Raw genomic sequence first — 20,110 nt, forward strand, 5'->3', positions numbered from 1 at the left:
CGCTCCACCGGCATTACTGTTTGATGATATTTTTAAAAAAATTATTACTGTCTTATAAAAAATATTACTGTTATGATTTAAACAAGTTTGAACATATTTAAACACAAATAAGTATCAAACAACATTTTAAATGCATAAAAAAATTGTGGAGACTGGGAATCAAACCCAGGACCTCCTGGTGTGAGAACTGGCTGCTGACCAGTCGAGCTAGTAGAGGGAACTTGATGTGGATCAGGTCAGGTGGAAGATAACCTGTTGGCTCGAGCAGAAATCAAAAAAAAAATACTAATGGAGCACCAGGGCGAGGTGCGCCATTAGTATGGATGTACTTATGGCGCACCAAGGGGTGGTGCGCCATTAGTATTGTGCCGCCCCCATCCATATTTCCTCCCCGGCCCAAACCTATCCCCTCTCTCTCCCTCGCCCTCGCCCTCGATCCCCTTCCCCTCTCCTCTCTCGACGCCGCTGCCCCGCCGCCTCGACGCCGCCTCGATGCCCCGACGCCCCCTCGACGCCGCCCCGACGCCGCCTCGACGCCTCACCCTGGTGAGTTCCCTTTCATCCAAGGAGGAGAAGGTGCTGCTGCTGTGGATCCTTCTTGTACCTCCCGTCTCCATCTAGCTGACCCTCGTGTCGTCTCTGCTCTGCAGGTAGAGCGCGCCGGCGAGCGACCAGGACGAGGACGACGCCGAGAGAGGAGTGCCACGTCGCTTCAGCCTCGGCTACAGCAAACATAGGTGAGTCCCCCACCCCCTTCTATTCTTCCTCCTCTCTGGTCTGGGCTGGGTCTATTGTTCAGCCTCGGCTACAGCAAGCTTGTGAAATGATATACTTGCACTGATAAGTAGTATTTACCATTGCTCAGCTCAGGTTCCAAATTCCCCTTCAGACTCTGTAACTGCAATGTTCATTTTTATTTATTTTTTGTAAATGGAGCAAGACCATCTTGAGTACCATTAGCCGAAATCAGATTTGCCTCAAACAGAACATCACCAGGAACTGGGTCTCAACCAGATTGTCTCAACTTCACTCCAATCATATGCTCTGGATGTACTATGTGACATTGGTGATTGCTCAGCTACCCACATTCAGTTTTCTGTATCATGCACATTTGCATCTTGTGTCTGAGTTTTTTTTGTGCGTGTGCGTGTGTGACATGTTACAGTTTACACTGTCCATGGAATATACAAGTTTAACACCCATATTGTTAATGGGGTCTGAAACCGGTGAAAAGTATCTTGGATCTCAAACTGTATTCTCAGCAGGGCTCCTTCTATGTTCTTTTAGCTGACGATGAAATGAAGCAGACAATCCTCCTTGTTTAGCAAGTTGCACCCGATTTTGTTAAAGAGTTCAGAACACTAGTCAAACTGAAAGAAATATTGCATTATAACTCTGGCTAAGTATTGAAACATAATACAATTCTGCTTATGTGTTGCATCTTTTGGAACTATATTTATCATTACCATTTCAAGGAATCTGCACTTCATGTGATGTTCGATCTCAACTTCGGCTTGAGAAAACATGTACTGATAAGCAAAATAATGGTTATCATGGTCCGACTCATGTTGAAGATTGTGCACCCCGGTTGAAAGCAGATTGCCTCAAGCAGGAAATTACTAGGAATTGTGCTTCTGGATGTATTATGTGCCATTGGTCTTTTTTGTAAGAAAAAACAATTGTTAGCTTTTAGATGTTGTGGTGGTTCACTTGGGGGTATGTGTAGCAGTTAGCAAAAACAGAGGACTAAAGTGCTCTGTTTTGGCAAACCAGTGCATGCATGCCTTTTTTCTTCTTCATTTTTTTTCACTGACGACGAATGCTGGCAACTCGACAGCAGCTAGCTAGCAGGTGTTCCTTTACAAGCATAGTAGAGCATAGTATGGATTCTAATGTTCAACTCTGACTAAACAGGTTCTGCAAACGGTCTTTTACTGCACTTGACTGAAGAAGTAGGTGTCTGCTATATCCTGCACTTGAGGTGAGTTGTGTTCTCAGGTTTACATTGCAATGGGCACTCTTCTTGTAAACACAAATTCAGATTTATATACTATATGCTGGCATGACTGTTTTTATTAGGCAGGACAGTGCAGTAGTTGATGTATCTTGGGTTGATTATAAAGTTGCTTGGGTTTAATATTACCCAGCATGATGATGTATCAATGTAGCGTTAGCATATGATCCAAGTGCTAGTACTGCTAGTAAATAGCTAATACAGTTAATGAAGAAGAAAAAAAATTGCTAGTACAGTTAATGAAGAAGAAAAAAAACTGCTACTACTGCTAGGACAAAGCATCAGACTGAATAACTAACAGTGGGTAATTAACCTAACTATTCATTTTTCCTTAGGTTAATATTAAAATGTCCAGTGTATATACATTTGAAAATGATTGCTGCTAGATGTTAATTTGCTAGTACTAGCTAGAATTTGGCACTGAAAAGCAAAAGCAAAAGCTAATTAACTGCTGGGTAATAGCACTGGTACTAGGTAGCTAAAATATGTGTTCTAAAACACTAAGAGCAGAAACACTTACTACATACATATGCTCAAGAAACACTTACTAACCAGAAAAGGTTTTGACTTGAAATGTTAATAGCACACAGAGCACCACAAGTTAAACACCTCAATCTGTTAGTATTTGTCTGCATTTTCTCACATTCTTCTTGTATCTGATCCAGTATTGCTTGTAGTGGTTTGTCCAAAATGTTGAATGATACTGCTTGGAGATGCATATATTGTTTCACCTCTTCACATGCCAATGTATTTTCCATGTTGTGATGGAGGCCTTTTTTGCCTTGTCCACCCGAGAGGCCCTTGAGTTTGCTGGAATGTCGATTAACTTCCGTTCCAGCAAATTCGGGTACTCCATATGTCCTATTTTCAGCAAAGGTCATGCTAAAATTTTCCGTGAATTTTAGCATGACTTTGCTAAAAATAGGACATATGGGGTACTTGTGACTAATGCATGGGCCGGGGTACTTGTGACTAATGATGAAAGCTTAGGCTTTTAGGGTGCCTCGGTGTCGAAAAACCCTCAATGATAAAAGCTTAGCTTTTAGGATGCCTCGGTGTCGACAAACCCTAAATGATGAGACCATGATCTTGTTCCTTGACAATAACCAACTTTGTTCCTATTTAGAGAGAAACATGGCCAACAACGATGAGGCTGGGGGTTCGGGCGGCAAGGCATTTTGGAAGCTGTCCCAGGAGATGGAGGAACAACCTCACTTGTATGAGGACGCCGCCTTCCCCACCGATCCTGAGACCACTGATGGTACCGCCGAGGATGACCCCACTGATGCCACCACTGATGGTGCCGCCGAGGATACCACCACTGATGATGGCGGTGCACGCACAGATGGCAGCCAACCGAAGAGGCAACGGAAGGACCGGCGCCCGACCGTGCTCTGCACCCTCAAGGAGGAAGTTACTGAAGTGGACTCCGACGGGAATCCAATGGCGCCCGAACGAATAGTCAAGGGGTACTCGCTTCAGCTCGGGTGCATTCTCCGGAGCACCGTCTCGATCAACACCGAGAACCTGAGGCATCCTGACCGAGGGAATTTGCACAACCTCCTCTTCACGAAGTTGCACGAACGATACAAGTTCCCCGCTGAATTTGAAAACACAAGCCTCAAAGGGAATAAAGTGAACAATGTTGCCCTCACGAAGATGAGCAAGGCCCTGTCTACTTGGAAAAGCAATGTGAAGAGAATGATCGAGAAAGGTGAGAGTTATGAGAAGATCAAGGAGAAAAATCCTTCAATCACCGAAGATGACTACAACGACTTCAAGATAAATTGCTCGAGCACCGCAAACTCCGAATCAAGTCAGTGGGGGAAAGAAATGCGGGAGTTGAACTTAGGGGAACACAAACTCGGTCCCGGCGGTTACAGAGTGGCGGAGCCTATATGGGACAAGGAGGACGCGGAGCATGCCGAGCAAGGCCTACCGCCCCGCTTCGAGAAATACAGCGGTAACAAGCAGACCAGGAACTACGTCAGGGCCCGGTACAAGGAGGACCCGATAACAAAGGAGCTTACCACGGATCCGAAGACCAGGGTGCTTGAGCTTGTTCTGGTAAGGAATACACTCCCGCGTAATTAGCTCCATATGGTTGCATTCTAATTAATGAAGCCAAATTTCTAAATGGTTCACATTCCTTCCGAAGGCGACTGAAAGCAGTAGCGCGGGGTCGACTAAGAGCAACCCTTGGGACACCACTCTAAATAGGGCGTTGAATGTAATGAAGAACAAGGATAAGCTCAGTAAGCCGATGTCAGCTGGTCGTGTGGCCGGCAAAGGCTTGTCGACAAAATGGGGGTCATACTATATCGCTGGTGTGCGGAAGGAGAAAAACACTAGCTCGGAAAGCCAGGCGCGCGAGGTTCAAGAACTCAAGGCACAGGTGGCACGGATTCCGGAGATTGTCCAAGAGCAAGTGAAACAACAACTCGGAGCGACGATCTCCGCCATTGTGCCTACCTTGATCGAGGGGTTGAGTGCGTGGATTGCGAGCGGCTAACAGGGGCCGCCCCCGATTCCTAGCTTCACGGCCAGCAACTCGCAGAATGCGATGGCGGGGCCATTGGTGTCTCCGGCGGAGGCGGCATTGGTGTCTCCGACGCCGGCATGGGAGCTTAATGCACCCGGGTGTACGCCGGCCGGCACCTCTGCAGCAAGCGGCCCCTCCGTCAACTGCACGCCCGCCGTTGGCGGTGCCTCGACATTAGCCGAGCTCGACGCCATCATCACAGTAACTAATTAAGCCTCTCTCGGCCGAGGACTTCATCTCCTTGCCTTTGACTGGGCATCCCTGACGCCCTACATGTTTTCGCAGGGCGCCGCCGACGTTCCGTGCACTCTCCTGCACTTCGTGAACAACGAGTTGGTCGATGTCGCCAAGGGAAAAATCGTTCAACCGGGCAACCCCTTGTTCCACGGTACCCAGATGCCACCCAACTTGTATAGGGTTGAACTGGTTCGGGTGCTGCCAGGCTGCGACGAGTTGTTACCTCCGATTCGACCCGTCGGGGCCGACGATGATGACATGATGACCCTCAGCGCCTGCCTAAGCTGGCCCCTGCTTCGGCCGAAGAGCCAGATTCGTTTGGGGGCGGGGGACACCACCCCAAAGACAACACCGACAGTCGTGTCGGCGCCAAGTCGGCCCCATGGCAAGACCGCCGCAACGGTGCCGGACATCCCTATGCCACTGGATCCAAACATGCATATGGCACAGGATCAGAACGACGACGACGATGATACATTTGGCAACGTCGATCAGTACTTTGCCGAACATGGGTACGATGGCGACTTCATGGGGCCTCCTTCTCAAGAACCCAACCCAACAAAAGACGTGCGCGATCTAGCTGGTACCGCGGAGAAGCCAAGTTGCAACAGGCGTCGTCTGCCGTTCAGCTCTCAGGAGACGCCTCCAGCTGCCGACTTCACCGAGCCTCAGATAGGCGAGGTGCGAAATATTATCAGCCCCAACACACTCAAGAAGGCGGTCTGTGAGCAGAACTCGGTCCCATTACAGGAGAAGAAGAAGGCACGCAAAAGAAAGACTAACAAGGGTGTGAGCCAGCCGGCACCGAGTACGATCTGTGCTCAGGACGGGCCACCTTCACCTAAGGATATCTCGAGGAGGGTGCATGTGGCGGGTAGGGCGATGCTACCGACAAATATGCCCAATGCTGCAACCGGTGCTATGCGGAGTCTGCATGACAGTGTTCTTTCTTTGGAGAAGCGGCGTCTTAGAGAGAAGGATGTGGCATACCCGGTTTTGACGACCAAGGTGCCAGAGGGCAGGGCTTTGTGGATAACTCCATCGGGCGTACGATCGTCCTGCGGTTTGATGACATCCACGCTATGTTGAACCTTCATCCGCTGCACTACACCTTCGTTCGGCTATTTTCGCTGAGTATGGAGATGCGGATCATTCGCGACAAGACCCCGGACATCGTGATAGTCGACCCCTTCTACAAGCGTGCCAAGATCTTGGGCAGCGCTGGGGACTGGCAAGTCGCGAGTTCTTACCTCGAAGGCGTCATTCTAGCAAACCAAGATAAGGATAACTTCCTCGTGCCTTACTTTCCCGAGTAAGTCCTCCCCTCAACCGGCCCGTAACATATGAATTCTTAGATTTTGATCGTTTTTCTTTTAACATTCCGTGTTTTCTACAGTGACACACATTGCACGCTCATCCTCCTAAGCCCCGAATATTCCATGGCCACGTATTTCGACCCGGACCGTCAGTCGAACGTAGACTACACAAATGTCAAGAAGGTTCTTGATGATGTTCTCCCCGGCTACGCCAAATCTGGAGGCACCTTCACCAGGCCTATTCGTAAGTAAGGCAAGCACGTGTTCTCCCACAATACGACGTTCTGCTGCGTCAAGCAGCCGCCTGGCGGTCAGAAGGGTGCCTACTGCGCCATCCATCACATGCGGGCGATCGTACGGGACCATCATCAACTTCTGCTACCGAGTAAACTCAAAGATTGGGCCGCGAGCGTGTCGGCAATCCAGGACGCGGACATCAGACAAGAATTCTTTCGCATCCAGTCGGAGTTTGCGGAAATCATCCATCAAGATGTCCTTCGTACCTCGGGGCAGTTCTACCTCAGAAATCAACCGTCCAACAGTGACATCGACACAATGCTACAAATGCAGGCTGACAACGCCCGTTCTTTCATGACTCCCACGATAGACGGCGGCTTCATCCACGCTCCGGTCCCTTGAGTCGAGTCAAAAGCAGTGATGCTGTGTCTAGTTCTGAAACATCGATTGGCTCATGTTGTAATTAAACTTTAATGAACTTATAGCATGTCTCTTTGGTTTCGAGAGTCGTTCAACTTAGATGTAATCGATGCTAGTAATGTCTTGCTTTTCTCTTCCGATCGTTCTGTTGCATACTTATATATTGCTTATGTATTGTCTGTGAATTGGTACTAACGTTTCGTTTGGCTAGTGCATAGCGATGCCGTCGTATGTCGTGTACAAGGGTAAGGTTCCCGGAGTCTACGACGACTGGGAGGAGTGTCGGAGACAGGTTCACCGATTCAGCGGTAATAGTTACAAAGGGTACACCACTAGGGCCGAGGCCGAATCTAGATACGCCCGCTATCTAGTGGGAGAGGTGAGGGAGCGTTGGAGGAACCGGATGAAGACGAGTTTCATCGTGATGATGCTCATCGTGATGATCGCAGCTCTCTTCTATGTGATGGTAGTTTAGATGATCGATATCGACTTGTAATGTGAAGACAAACTCGCTACTCGCGGTCTCGAGACTTGTAATATAATGTTCTATCTTTGTTCGGTCTTTTCAATTTGGAGACTAATATGATGAATTGTATTCAGAGACTAATATGATGAATTGTATTCAGAGACTAATCTTCTATTGTATTCGATGAATCTGTTGTTGATGTGTGTTGTCTATATTTTGTCCAATTATACATTTTGTAACCTGTGCAAAAAACAGAAAATAAAAAAAATAAAAAAACCTAATATTCATACTAATGGCGCATCACATCACAGTGCGCCATTAGTATGCCAAAGGATACTAATGGCACATCATTAAACAGTGCACCATTAGTATGCCGAAGTTACTAATGGCGCATCTTGTTGTTGTGCGCCATTAGTATGCGAAAGCACCTCGGTATACATGGCCCCCTGGGAGGCATACTAATGGCGCATTGTTGTATATACTAATGGCGCATCTGTGGTCCGCCATTAGTATACCAGATACTAATGGCGCACCAGTGGTGCGCCATTAGTAAAATATACTAATGGAGTGGCACTAATGGCGCACCACTAATGCGCCATTAATGGCCAAATTAGGTGCGCCATTAGTAGGCCTTTTCCTAGTAGTGAATATGCAATGTTTATTCAGCAAAAGAACTTTTACATTGTTTTTTTTCACGAATACACAAAGCTTGCATACCATTTTATTGATAGAAGGAGTAGAATGAGTACAACAGACGGTACCACATATTACACGAATGCAAGCAGGCGTGAACATGGTGCCCGAAGCAGATAGACAAGGGATGCTCGGCCCGAAAAGGGGAACAACACAGCTAAAACCAACCAAGCCCGAACCGACAAAGCCGACCCAGCAATGAGTCCCAACATCACCAAATCTAACACCGGGGACATCACGAGCAAGCAAGTGCCTTCAAGAAGGAACGTGACACCGAGACGTCTTCGCCATCCGGTCTGGAGTAGCCAGACCTAGGGTTTCCCCCGAGCTCGAAGAGGGGCATAGCTGAAGGCCATGGCAACGCCTCCAAGAAGAAAAAACGACACCTGCAATCTATCTGAAAGTATGCTATGTTTTAGTGCACAAACTCAGCCTTTGCTCAATTTATTTTGCATTGTAGGTCTGGATTTTTTTTGGGAAAGGAGGTTTGCCCCCGGCCTCTCCATCTGAACAATGCATGTAGCCATAGTATTAAAAGTCTCGAAGTAGCACAAAGTCATAGATTTATTTACAGCTGGCAAGCAGAGCAGAGCAAAGAAAACATAAAAAAACTCAATACCACAACTGGTATGTATAATAGGACAAGATCCCTAGACTCCTATCCTATTATGAGACCGCCAACCAAACAGGTTGAAAATAGCCCGTGCTACCATCTCCCACTGGTTGCACCCAGTAACCAAAGGCTCCCTGGAGTCCATAGGAGTGAGTAAGGACCACATACGGATCCATGCCGTAGCTCTGAAGATGACCCGCAAGAAGGTTAAAATATGTTGTCTCTTAAAAATCATATCGTTCTTACAGTTCCATATAGCCCAAATAAGCGCACATATTCCAATCCGAATACGAGACATAGTGGTATGTTCTACTCCAGCTAACCACGTCCCAAATAACGATTCAATGCTAACTGAAGGAATAATGTTAAAGGCGTTTGCCAAAGTAATTTCACGAGAGGGCAGTCTATGAAAAGGTGTTGTATTGTTTTGTCATGATCACAAAAACAACATCGTGTACTGCCTACCCAATGTCGCTTTAGTAAATTATCTTTGGTGAGAATCACTTGCTTGTGGACAAACCACATGAAGATTTTAATGCGTAAGGGAATCTTAACTTTCCAAATATGTATCGATCTCGGGATTGGGCCAGAATTAATTAAATCCATATACATAGATTTGACCATAAAAACTCTGTTTCTAGCTAACTTCCAGTGAAACGAATCAGGTTGGTCGGATAATTGAACATCCATCAATCTCCGTAGCAAGTGCATCCAAATGTTCCAATGCTCCCCAACTAAAGATTGCCTAAACTGAATATTTAAGGGTACCGATTGTAATACTGTGCCGAATGATCAACTGTTCACTATTGAGCTTTGTCATAGTGGATTTTTCTGTGGTTTGGGACGTAAAAGAACAATATCAATACAGGGGCAGATCCAGGAGTTTACTTTGGGTGTTCAATTTTTTTGCGCTAATAGCGATTTCCCCGTATCAGCCTATTGTTATTCTACAAATTTTCATTTGTTAATTTCTTTTACTAATGAACGCAATCAGATCAGGACTGTGACATGTACTATATCTCTCTAAAGAAAAATGGTACACCTACAGGCCGTGGCGGAGCCAGGATTGCAGCAAGCCCCGGGCCTAAGTTTTTTTTGCTAATTTTTTGGCCGGGAGGAAAAAAACTTAACGTCCATAAGGCCTGCAGCTACCTCAAAATATACCCTATACAAAATATGGCTCAATTGCACAAAAATTTGAGAATTTAAACTCAATGCTTAATGATACAACAAAATAGATGAAAACATGACAAAAACTAAGAAGTACAGTGCATGGTAAAAAAGAGTACCAAATCAGTGGTTTGCATCATCAGTGACTCGCATAACCTCATCAACGGTGGAGACTAGCAAACACCTTCAAGACATAAAAAAATCGTCAGAAAAGGCAGAAACATCAATTGAAACAATTATTATTGATACAAATCTAAAAAGTTACCGGTTCGACAAGGCAAAAGCCCTTTACGAGTCCTGTCTATTCATCTTCTTTTTCTACAATATATGAAATGAAATTGGCAATTACATCAATTTGAATCCAACAATACCCTAGATATATTACTAGATGCATACACACACATATTATTTCAATTAAATTTCAGTTCGAAGCAGTTTATACACTGATACATGTAGAACATGGTACCAGACTACAAGTGAACATGATCAGGGGAAACAGAAAAAACATCAAAGAAAATTAAAAAAATACAAGGTGCGGCAGCGGCAGCGAAGGCAGCAGGGGATGGCACGCCACACGGGTGAATAACGCACAGTAGAGGAGGGCAGCGGCTGGGGACCCGGGAGGCAAACGGCGGCGCCGCGCGAGCGATTGAATCTCGACTCTGGAGATTGATCATCCGATGCGTGCGACTCGGCGGTGGCCGCGCGAGCGCTGCGTTTCCTTTTTTCTTTTTAGAAAGAGAAAAATTTATCATAGGTCACAAAACTTGAGCCGGCTCACACTTAAGTACCACTACTTCAAAATACCCGAACTACGGTCCATATACTTGCGCAGGGGGTTCACTTTGGTCCGTATATACGATTTGAGCTACGTATTTGCTGACTTGCCCGAGTCAGCCTTTGCCAGTTGCGCTTTGACCGCCACATGTGCAGCACCTGGTGGGGGGGGGTAATACTAGATGGCTGGAGGTTTTTTTTGCAAATGCGCACGCACCTGGTCGGACCGCACCGGACCGCACCTGTCCACCCGGTCGGACCGCACCTCCAATCCCCTCTCGCTCTCCGCTTCCTCTCCTCCGAATCCTAGCCAACTCCCGTCCGTGCCGCCGCAGCCATTGTCGACGCCATCACCCTCCACCGCCGCAGCCATTGCCGATGACCTCCTTCGCCTCCTCTGTCTCCTCCTTCATGTTGTCTTCCAGCTCCATCCGCTCAGCACTGTGTGGCCGCTCCGTTGCTATACCACTGATCGGGTGCCCGGATTGCGGTGAGCAGGTGAGGTTCTACCAGTCTAGCACCGATGAGCACGATGGATGGATCTTCTACAAGTGTGTGAACCACCATGTAAGTGCCAGTTCAGTATATTCATGCCGTGTCAACTGTAGTAATGAAGCAGAGCAGCTGGTTAACTAATGCAGTAGTTTAGAGCAAATCAGTAGTTTAGAGCAATGCAGTAGTTGATTCATTAAATCTGTAATTTTGTGGAGTTGGTTAACAAGGTTAACTAATTTTGCCACTGATTAATCAGGTCACTTGTGATTTCTGGCATTGGGAGCTTGAGTATGTGCAGCATCTGGTTGAAACAAGGCGTCTGGTTGGTGATGCTACTGTAGATGCAATTGGTGCAGCTGAGGATAGGAGGGAAGAGCTTGAGAAGCAGAGGACTGGATCAATGGCAGGCAGAGGCACAGCTGGAAGGGTCATGGTTGGGAGAGGCAAACAGCAAATGAGAATAAGTATGCTACCAAGAAGCAAATGGCTATGCTTATAGGGTTAGGCAGAGAGACTTTGATGCTGCTGAAGCTGATGATTGGTTTTGTTATAGTGCTTTGTGTGATGTGTTTCACCTTAATTATGAAGAAGTGAAGTGATGTTAATTCAGTAGGTGCAGGTGTGTAAACTGAGCATACTAAAATGGTTGCTTTTGTTTGCTCAATAATGCTTAGTTGTAATGCTTGTTGTAATGGATAATATGTCAGTAATGTGAAGCCTGCTTGACCTACTTGCTTTTAAATGCTATAGACCTAATTGCTTTGAAAAAACTAACAGATGTATTTCATGTCAGAAGTGTAGTTAAACTAATTTTGACAGAAAGTTTGCAGTTCACTAAATTTTTATAGTTAACTAAATTTAGTTTGCAGTTCACTTAATTTCAATTGTTAACTGAATTTAGTTTGCAAAGTTAACTGGATTGTACTTTCAAATTAACTCATTGCTTTCAAATTACTGACAGAAATTCCTGTCAGAACTGAACTAACTTTGCAAACTAATTGCTGTACTAAATGAAGTAAGTGAATCTCAGCACAACTGAACTCAAAAGCAAGCATGTACTTGCACCTGCTGCAAACACCCACCCATCAACTTGCACTCTACATGTAGCTTTGGTCAACCACCAGTCCACCACCACCACCAGATCCCCTTCTTCTTCCTCATCTTTCCTCATCTTTCACCAGCACCACCAGTTCCCATCTCTCCTCTCTCCAACAGATCCCCTTGTCATCTTCAGCTAGTAGCAACCATGGTGTCCTGGGATGATCTTCCCAGTTCTTCTGAAGATGACTCTGTGACCAGCAAGGTTAGTGTGCTCCTCAATCTCACACAAATCCAGTATAGGGTTTCTTAGCTAGGGTTTCTCTCTCAATTGATTCGAAATGTCTCTCCTTTCTTTAGACACCTACCACAATATCCTGTGAGGAATGGAGTGGCTTGGCTACAGATCTGCCTAGCTTTAGATCTGGGCATGGATCTTTGCTTGAAAAGAATGTGGCATTTGAATCTGTTGACACTGGCAGAAGGTTTCTAGCTTGTGCATAGAAGGTTAGTAATATTTTTGCATTTGGCACTGTTAAACAGGAAGTGATTTGTAGTATGTTTTAAGTTCCATCATCAGGCACAGTACTGAATACTTGGCAGTTAACCTCTTTTTTATATGTTCTAAATTGTTAGGAAGTACCTAAATGCAGATATGTTGAGTGGGTTGACCCTGAGTGGCCTGATGCTCTGAAGATGAGCCTAGATACTATATGGACCAGGTATGAAGAGGAGAAAAAATAGAGGCTCAGACAGAATGTTGTGAGTGCTGAAGAAAATTTGAAGGTTGTTGAAGAGAATAAGAAGATGGAGAATGAGTTGAGGCATTTCAAGCTTGATTTTGCTAAGATGGTGGCTGAGAAGGAGCAGGCAATGAGTCAACTAGGCAGCACACAACTTACTCTGACTGATCTAAAGGAAGAACTTGAGAAGAAGAAGATTACAAACAAGTCAGTAACCAACATTCATCAGGTATTCAGGGTTAAAGCAGAGAAAGAGAGGGACCAAGCAGTGCAGGAGAGGGAACAAGTGACTCAAGAGAGGGATGACTTGAAGCATGAGAAAAGGAAGCTTGAGTACATGATTGGTGACCTATTCAAACACAAAGAGGCCACCAAGGAGAAGATAAGGAAGCTGAAGGGCATGTTGAATGAATTTGATTGAATCTGTGTCATTGTAAAAAAACCACTTTGTATCTTTCCTCCTGGATTTGTGTCAACTAAATTGTGTTAAGATAAGATATTGAAGTTGAAGTGGGTTAAGATAAGAAACTGAAGTTGGTTCAGATAAGAAAATGAAGTTAACTGTCTCTGTCTTGTATGACTGAATTTGCCTGAATTTATATGCATGCAGTTGCTGTTTTATATGACTGAATTTGTCTGAATTTATATGTCTGCAGTAGCTGTTTTGTATGACTGAATTTGTATGCATGTACCAAATTTTTCTTAAAGAAAAAAAATTACACAAAAAGAGTTTTGCCTAGGTCTCGAACCCAGGACCTGTGGTATTTAACGTTGGTGGCAATGCCAGTGCGGTAAGTAGTAGTGCTTTGATCAAGGGCAGGTACTAACCTACCTATTTAGCAGTTGCTAGTGGCCCAATGGCTCACGCCTCTTCAATTCCCTTGTCTGCTCTTTAAGCCCACCCACCCACCGCTCCACTCTCCACTCTCCCCTCAGTCCACCGCGTCGCCTCGGTTACCCCGCACCAAACCCCCACGCAGCCATCAAGAAACCCTCGCCGCCGACTACCACACCGCCGCCGTGGACATGGAGAATCGCCCCGCCTAGAAGAGGGTCACGATGACCTCACAGGGGACGATAAGGCGATGCGCGCAGACCTGACGGAGATCGGGAAGTGGTTCCCCAGCATTGGGATGCTGCGCCGCCATGCGCGTGGCCTCCTGAAGGTGATGACCGACGACGAGCTGGACCGCGCCTGCGATGACCCCGAAGGTATCCCTCCTGCTCGTCCTCCGCTTCGCGATGCAGGAGACGCGCTCCAACGACCCGGGGCAGCGAGCCCGGTGGTGGATGTACTGGTCCGCCACCGCGCCACGTCAGCCGGATCCGTTGTGCGTTGGCTCGTGAACGGAGCGCATCCACAACGTCGACCTGGCCGTCCCTGTGCCTGTCAACACGGCGTACTGGGACCACTACCAGCCCGACCGCCTCGGGCGCGATGACGTCTCGGAGTACATCTCGTCCGAGTGGGAGTACGACTCTGGCTCCGACGAAGACTCTGGCTACACCACCGACTCGTCCTGGTCAACTGGCTGGGAGGAGCCGGAGGTGATTGTCCTCTCTGACGACGAGCCAGAGGTCAAGGTGGTGGCGCCCGTCGTCCCCGAGAAGGAGGTCCAGATGGTGGTGCCCATCGCTAAGGAGGGTGACATGCACCACCCCATTGATGCTGAGCTTCTTCCAGATGTTCCTGACATCGTCAAGCAGGAGGTGGAGGTGGTCTTGGCCCTTCAAGCACAGGTGGACGTCGCAGCGCAGCCAGAAAGGAAGAAGCAGAGGAAGGTGGTAGCTGACATGGAGGTTCGCCACTCGGAGCGCCTCCAGAAGTTGAAGAACTGAAGATGAAGATGCAGTAGAAGGCATGAAGAAGATGCAGTTGCAGTAGTTAGGTATGCTGAAAATATACAGATTTTCAGCATATAAGTTATAAAATATTAGTTTGTTAGGTGTGCTTGTATATTAAGCACATAAGTTATTTGTAATTTCTGTTATTTGTAATTTCTGTCTGTTGAACTGGCTATGATGTTATATAAGTGTTGAACTGGTTGTGATGTTATATAAGTGTTGAACTGGCTGTGATGATGCAAAAGTGGTAGTAATCCAAAAGTGTTTTGTTGGTATGTAATGGTGTTGATGCAGTCTTGTTGCTATATAAGGCAACAATCCAAAATTCTCTTGTTGCTATATAAGGCAATAATTCCAAAAGAAGTAGCTGCTAAGGTTTTGAATCTTAACTGAATTTTTGTCTGAATCTTTGTCTTAACTGAATTCTATCATAACTGAATTCTGTCTTAACTAAATTCTGTCTTAACTAAATTCAGACAATTGTTAAGATTCAGTTAACTATAATCAAATCAGTTAGCTTTTCAAACTAAATTTAAACAACTGTAAAAATTCAAATAACTTTGAATTCAGTGAACTGTAAAAATTCAGTTAAGTAGGTTGGAGGGGAGTGGAAGAATAATAAGTAGGTTGTCAAGTAACAGTTGAGCAAAGCACCGTTCCTATCACACTGGCATTGCACGATGTTTATCACACCACAGATCCTGGGTTCGACACCCAGGCCAACCTTTTTTGTTTTAATTTTTAAATTTTATGCAGTTAATTATCTATACTCCAACAGTGAATAAATCAATGAACTCCAACTGAATAATAATGCCACTGAACTCCAACAATTTTCATTTTGAACTCCAACAGTTTTCATTTTGAATGGCAGTATGAAGCCACTGAATCTTCACATTTCCAACAGTTCGAAGAGTCTCATTGTAATTTTTGACAAAATATTACAAGTGCAAAAGCATTGAATCATCCCAACTCCAACAGTTTCAAAGAGTCTCATTGAAGTTTTTTGCTAAAAAATTACAAGTGCAAAAGCACTGAATCATCTAAACTCATCAAACATGTTCACTCTCTTCAGCTTCTTGGGAACATGTCCACTTGGTCCTTCCTGCTTCCTCTGCTCAGCTCTTAATCTCCTGGCCTCTTCTTGCTATTTCTTCTTTGCTTCTTGATCTTCTCTTCTCTTCAGTGCTGCCATAGCTCTCTTTGCTTCTTGATCTTCTTTTCTCTTTAGTGCTGCCTCTGCTTTAGCTGCCATTGCTTCAAGGGCTCTGGTCTCCTCTTCTTGCAATGCATCTTTTCTTGCTGCTGCAGCTTCCTGCCTTGCTGTAGATTCCAGAGCTTTCTTCTCTTGTGTTGCTCTTCTTCTTCTTTGTGAAGACTCTGCTTTCCTCCTTGCATTTTCTTGCCTTTTTGCTTCTTCCTCCTCTGCTTTCTTCTCTGCCAGCTCATTCATGGCCTCAAGTGCCGCATCTCTCCTGGCTGCCATCTGTCTTTCTTTGTCTCTCTTCATCTTCAGCAACTTCATGGTCAGGTTGCCTTCATTTGTAGCTGTTGTTGTCTGTGCTACAGTGTGAGAACTGGCTGCATTTGAGATGAATGAAGAGTCTGGCAAAATGGTTTCAGTTTCTTCTCTAGGAACAGGTCTGGATTGTTGCATCCTATGAAGCATTGTAAATCCAAAGTCCTGCACCTGTACAAAACAAACATCACATGATAAGATCAGTACAACAAAAATGACTGGACAAAAGAGGTCAAAATTAACAAAAGTGGAGAATTTTCCTGAAAAACAACTGGTGTATCTGCTCCATCATCTTGTGTGACAATGACCTCCTCATGTGTATCATGGCCATCAACATGGGCCTCCTCATGTGTAACTTGGCCATCAACATGGACCTCCTCCTGTGTAAGTTGACCATCCTCTTGTGTGACCCGAACCTCCTCCTGTGTACCTTGGCCATCATCTTGTTGTGCCAAAACAATTTCATCATCTGACACATCATCAGGAATGGCCCTTGGACCCCTTCTTGTTGTTCTCTCTGCTAGATTTGGCAAAATGCCAGCCTTTTTGAGATTACATCCTTTGATGTTGTGGCTTGTTTCATGACAGTATGAGCATGTTATTGTGATTCCATGTCTGCTCATCACCTTGGTTCCATCTTTCTTTTCAATCTCATAAGGCTGCTTTCTCCTACTCTTGTTTGAAGGCCTCCCTACTTTTTTTTCAAAGACAGGTGGCTTGATTTCACAGCCATTCATCTTCTGCCACTCACTCCTATCTCTGCAAGGCTTGATAATGGGTTTGTATGCTAGCTTGAATACTTCTATACTGTAACAGGAGTGCAGCAAACTCTCAGGACAAATCCTCTCATGTCTGCAGCATGCAATTGCATGGTGACATGGAACTCCACTAAGATCCCACCTTTTGCATGTACAGCTTTCTTCCTTCATGTCAACAATGTATGTCATGTTCTTGTTGTCAACCTGAAAGATGCCATCACCAGCCCCTGAAACCATGCATGTAGCTGACAGCTCTATATTCTTCTCAATTCTTTTCCTAATTTTTGGGCATACTGAGCCAGGCCAGGTCTCTGCCTCTTTTCTTTTGTTGTAGAACCTGACCATGAGCTGTGTTTTGATCTTGTCAATCATTGATCTGAGATGCATCTCCCTAGCCTCAAGAATATATTTGTTGAAAACCTCATAGTTGTTGTTCAGAAGGATATCACACTTGACCAATTCTCTTTGGAAACCCCTAACCCAAGTTTTGGGTGGTAGCTGCTCAAGCCACTTGTATGCTTCTATGCTTATGACCTTCATTTCCTCCATGCTTGCAGCCCATAGTTCTGGTGTTGTGCTCCTTGCACACTTCCATAGCTGGTTTTTAAGAACATCTCCTTTGTGTGTTTGCTGAAAATTCTGCCATATATGCCTAACATAGTGTCTGTGCTCTGCATCAGGAAAGTGCTGCCTCACTCCCTTGATCAGGCCCTTTTGCTTGTCTGACATTATATTCCATGGCTCTATGTTTACAATTCCCAAGTCACTCTTCAGATTTGACAGAAACCATTTCCATGTGTCAGTGTTCTCTACCTCAACAACTTCAAAAGCTAGAGGGTAAATGTAGTCATTAGGATCCATGCCAACAACACACAACATAACACCTCCATACTTTGTCTTCAGGTGGCATCCATCCAAACAAATGACAGGCCTACAAGCTTGCATGAAACCCCTTTTGCAGGCATCCAGAGAGAAATAAGAACTTGCAAATATGCCATTACTGACACCCACATAGAAAGAACTCCCTGGGTTTGATCTTCTGAATTCTTGTGCATAATCCCACATGCTGTTGTATTGTTCCAACTCATGTCCTTCAATAACTTTCTTCACTAACCTCTTAGCCCTTCTAAGCTTGCTTCTTGTTGCTGTCATGTTCCAATCTTTCTGAACACCCTTGCAAAAAATTCCATGTTCATGTTTTCATCTGCTCTAAAAGAACCAAGATATTTTCCAGCCATAAAAGGAGCAGTGAATGACTTAAAACACCATTTCTTTATGCATGTATGCTTTGGGTTGTATTTCTTGATCATGAAGCAGTTGATTCTCCCATCAAATGATGCAGACAAGGTCCAAGGGCACCCATCTTCACAAATGGCATTAAGTCTTTTCCTATCATTTCTAGGGCATCTAATGTCAACTCTCTCCTGACAGTTGTACTCTTTGATAGCTTTCCTCAGGAACTCGGCAGATCCAAAGGTCTGGCCAACTTGAAAATGTGGTTTAGTCAGGTCTTCCTCTCTAAAACTTTGGAAATTCAACTTCACCTTATCTTCATCAGAGGATGGCAGACAAATATCCACATCTTCAGTAGGATCAACAACTTCTTCTTGGACTGTTGGTCCTTTGCCCTTCTCACAATCCACATGTTTATCAAACAAGTCATCATCATCCTGCAGATCAATGTCTGAATCAACAATTTGTGGAATGTAATCTTCAACTGAATCATGCAATACTGTGTCTGCAGCAACCATGTTCAAAAACCTACAGGATTTCCTTGCCCTAAACCCAAACTGAGATGAAAGGTAAGTAGTTCTAGGCTGGGGTGGATTGGTATGAAAGCTTCTTCTTCTGACTCTGCTCCACTTTCTAACTCTACTTCATCTTGCTCATGCTCTTGATCAGAATCATTCTCTTGATCATGCTGAGCCAGCTCATGTTCCACTACAGTGAGCTCAGCCTGCTCCTCTTGCTGCTGTTGCTCTTCTTGCTCCTCATGCTCTTGATCATGCACTTGCTCTTTCTTTGGCATACTTCCACTGAATTTGGCAAATGGAGGATCCTCATCATCAGAATGAACAGGAACAGGAGAAATATATGATCTCAGGCTCTCATCATGATCAAGAAATATTTGTTGAAAATGATTCCCATTAAGAACACAATCCTTCATGTTCTCTGTCATAGTGTTGTCTCCCATCTTAATCTCTATTAATCCATTCCTGTACACTGTCAACCCAGGAACACACTAATAAGCCCTGATCCTGCCCTCAAACTCATATCCAATTTCCTCCACTAGACTGGCAACAACATTAGGTGTCCAATTATCTATGTCACGGTAATCATACCAAATGGAGTGACCTTTGTGATAACCCCTATGCTTGCCAGCACACAGAAAGTAGCCACCATGTATGACCTCAACAGAGAAGTGGTTGCTTAAGTGACCTGCAAAACAATCAAGTTGAAAAAGTTCAGACATTTCAGACTACAGAGAGGTTCAGACAGTTCAAACATTCAGACTTTTTTACTTTTTCAGAAAGAAAACAGAGATTCATGGCTCCAATTAACAAATGTATGATCTTACTGGTCGAAAAGCAACCATCTTTGGCCAATCTGAGACAATGTAATTGCAAATTACAACAATTTTTGGTCCAATTAACACTCTGACACTAAAAGCAAACTTTACTGCTTAAACCATAGACCCCTGGACCGATGAATTGGGGGGGGGGGAGAAAGAACCATAACCACTCCAGATCTCTGCAAACATGGCCATCTACTGCAAACCCCCCATGACGCAGCCCTATTTTTGGCCTGTTAGAAAGATCTTCACAAACTGCTAAAACCCTACAACCCCACACCAAATCCGTCAGAGAGTAGAACGAACGGCCAAACCCTAGCTCGTACGCGCAATTGATGCGGCCAAGAACTCTTTATGGGAGCTAAATTGCACAGATCGAGCAAAGGAGCTGCTGCCGACGGCTACGTACCGTACAGGGGCGGCGAGGCATCATCACGGTGACGCGAAGGAGCAAGAGGCACGTCACGCAGGCCCCTCCTGAACGGCGCGGACGGCGGCGGCTCAGCGTCCGACGACGTGCTCATGGAGACGTCGTCGACGCCGATGAGCACACGCACTACCTCGGCAGCGGGAGGGAGGGACAGGTGTGGTCTGGTGCGGTCCGACCAGGTGCGGGGCGTTTAATGACCAGGTGCAAAAAAAACCTCCAGCCATCTAG

At 45.4% G+C, this 20,110-nt stretch overlaps 1 pseudogene; it reads left to right on the plus strand.

Moving 5' to 3' along the window:
- Positions 1-10,863: 10,863 nt before the first annotated feature.
- LOC119360444 lies at positions 10,864-13,182 on the plus strand (annotated as a pseudogene).
- Positions 13,183-20,110: the final 6,928 nt, after the last annotated feature.

This window comes from Triticum dicoccoides, chromosome 2B (genome assembly GCF_002162155.2).
Source record: "Triticum dicoccoides isolate Atlit2015 ecotype Zavitan chromosome 2B, WEW_v2.0, whole genome shotgun sequence".
Lineage (NCBI taxonomy): Eukaryota > Viridiplantae > Streptophyta > Magnoliopsida > Poales > Poaceae > Triticum > Triticum dicoccoides.